Raw genomic sequence first — 3,018 nt, 5'->3', positions numbered from 1 at the left:
TTTTAATAGCTTCGAGAAAAGGAAGGTTTATCGTTAGATTCTTGAAAACGTTCCTAATTTCCTCAAAGTTTGTATCCCAGTTAGCATGGCTAATTTTTGAGGAGCGGTGGTTTAAGCTCTATATTTAGCATATGGCTCTACTTGCGTGTAACCTTGGCTTTTCGGTTTCTTTGGTTGTGATTTAACTGGTACCTCTACCGTGGTAGGCTCCTCGATTTCTATTGCGGTATCTAGTTCGATATCGGTGTAGGAGAATCTTGATGGGGTAACTATAGGCATAGTTACTTTGTTGTCAACCACTCTTCCGTAAGCGGAGAGTGGTGATGGCATTTAGGTCACCTACGATTGTAGTTTCCGTACTAGAATTACCGTTTACCTCAAAGGTCGTGTTTTTGTTTTTAGGGTTTGGTATCGCTTGTCACCCGAAACCACGCCTTTTGGTTGGGCTTTTCGCTTGGGCTAAGCTTGTTGTATGCCCGATTTATGGATTGTAAAATCTGTTGGTTTGATTGAGTCATTGTGCGGAAAAGTTGTTGGGTAACTTGTATAAAAGGCGTCGATGATCCGGTTGTGTAGGTGTAGTAGTCCGCGGTTGGTGCGATTGGAACTATCTCTCGTTGATTATTTATGGGTGGGTTGTGATAGTTATTATTATTAACCCGGAACGATACCTCTATTGGTATTATAATTATTATAATTATTCTGACTTGTGCTTGACCTTGTCGTAGTTAAGCTTGGTTGTTATAATTATTATAATTCCCTTGACCTTGTCCTTGTCCTTGTCCTTGCCTAGGTGGAGCTTGGTTATAATTGTTTGCTTGCCTAACGTTTTGATTATTGTACCACGGAGGTGTTACTTGTTGATTATTTCTCCAACCGAGTTGGGATGTTGTCTCAAAGGGCGTTAGGAATAGGATAGTTATTAATAGAGTAAACATTATCTTGTTACGGTGGTTGTTGTTCATAAGCTAGAGGACAATAATCGTCGAGTGCTCTGGACTCAAACAGAAATTACATGGGTTGGAGTTTACATTCATGACGGGGATAGGCTTTTGTTGAGCGAAAATAGCCTCTACTTTTTAGTTAGAGATTCGAGTAAATTTTTAAGTTCGGATCGGTTTTCTTCTCAAACATACCGGGTGGCCTTGATTGAAGAAGAAGAATTAGGCTGGCCGGGGATATCATCACTACCCCCAATTATTATTCCGTTTAGTTTGGTCTTCTAAAATTTTGTAAGCCTCAGGGGCTCCTTTACTTAGGAAACTACCCCCATTCATTATGTCAAGGACTTCTTTATGGTGGTGTAGAAGACCTTTGAAAAAAGGCCGCGAACTAACGTGTCTTTAAGCTAAGTTATGATGTGGACACTCTATAAGGATATCGGTGAAACGATTCCATGCCTCGAAAAATGATTCATGAGGATTACGTGGGAAAAATGAATCTTGGAAAGCATCTCATCCGTCTTTAGGGGTGGGTAAAAATGTTCCATAAACAAATTTGAACAAGTTTAGCCCACGAGTCCACGAAATTAGAAGCTGGGGCGTTAACCAAGACGCCGCCTTATCGGCTAATGTGAAAGGGAATACCCTCGGTTTAATTTGTTCCGCACCTACCGTAGGATGATGGAATGTTGTAAGGACTTGTTCAATCCTACGCGTAATGCCGATAAGGTTTTCATGGTCTAACCCATGAAAAGCGGGTAACAAATTAAATATGTTTGGGGATTCGAAAATCCCCAATTTGGTCTAGCTAGAACGATGCAAGATTTAGGGCTATCGCTTCAAGGCTTTGTAAAAGTCGGAGAGAGGAGTCTCTCTTTCTTCACCATTATGTCGGGGTATGGTGTGTGTGATAGTAGCTAGAGGTGTCGTGGGTGGTGTACTAGATAGACTTGTTTTTGTTGCCGTGTAATTACGTTTGTTGTTTTGTTCGACCGGACCTTAATCTCATGCAAGACTAAGTTGAGCTTAACTAAACATGCAACATTCCAAACAATTACGATATACTAGTAGAAAACCTCTAACCGGAAATGCGAGGTATGGAAGAAAGGAATACCCGATAAGCGTCCTTGCTTCGCTTATGAATAGCGTCTTGTTATGCAGCGTGTTCGGTGTATATAAGAGATTAGAACACTGAAAAACTTGACAACTCGAAGTTCGAATCAAACCCGGGAAATCCGGAAATTTCAGACTAAAGGCGGCTCGCTCGTTTGGCTGTGGGTCGAGCTCGATAAAGTCGAAGTTCCATGAACTTAAAAAACTATAAGCGGTCGCTTCGATGGTAGATGAAATTCAGTAACTTAGCGGGTCGCGCTCTCCTTGGCGTGGCGCCATCCGTATATTTTCTCGGAATTTGTCAAAGCTGAAATGGGCAACCACGGTATGAAACAACCAAGGGTGGGTGGGTTTAATGGGACTTAAAATGACTACTTCTACAAAGAAAACAATGCTAAAGTGCAACTAAGATGGCGCGTGCATTTGATAAATGTAAAATGAATAGTTTACCTCTGAAATGAGCGATGAATTCAAATCGTAAAGTAAACTAAAACCCATCTTTTAATCTCAATTATCAAAGCTTCTACGTCGACGAATTGCACTAAGTGGAGTAGGAAGTTCGTTCCACTCCTAGTTCCCTAGCATGGATTGTTTTCTAAGTCTAAGAAATCAGTCTTAAGTCTAATGAGAGCTTTCTGAAATGTTATGCTAACAAGACGTTAATTTAAATAACAAGATATAATAAATAACAAGATAAAATATAAACTAAAGTTAATCTATGAAAGCTACGAAATCGATTGTTTGAATCTAGATAAAGAAATAGGGGAATTAAATCCACCTCGAATCCAACTTAATAACCTAGTATAGATTGTCGTATCTCGATTCTTACGTTTTCCGCGGCAAGAATTTCGAGTCTAATCCCTAGTGTTCATGGCATTTCTACCAAGTACTAACTAGCATGTGAGGTCGCCCCACCCATTCTCATGGCGAAACACGACCTTCTAGAGTGGAATAGATTCTACAA

At 40.3% G+C, this 3,018-nt stretch overlaps 1 non-coding gene across 1 annotated transcript; it reads left to right on the top strand.

The window, feature by feature from the left end:
• The first annotated feature begins 1,350 nt into the window (after window positions 1-1,350).
• Window positions 1,351-1,453, top strand: LOC147493345 (small nucleolar RNA R71). Its single transcript, XR_015200469.1, has one exon. It is a non-coding gene; the product is annotated as a small nucleolar RNA R71 (small nucleolar RNA).
• The last annotated feature ends 1,565 nt before the right edge of the window (window positions 1,454-3,018 follow it).

Source organism: Coptis chinensis, chromosome 6, assembly GCF_015680905.1.
Source record: "Coptis chinensis isolate HL-2020 chromosome 6, ASM1568090v1, whole genome shotgun sequence".
NCBI lineage: Eukaryota > Viridiplantae > Streptophyta > Magnoliopsida > Ranunculales > Ranunculaceae > Coptis > Coptis chinensis.
The sequence above is the reverse complement of the archived record's forward strand: the minus strand, read 5'-3'. Positions and strand labels throughout refer to the sequence as shown.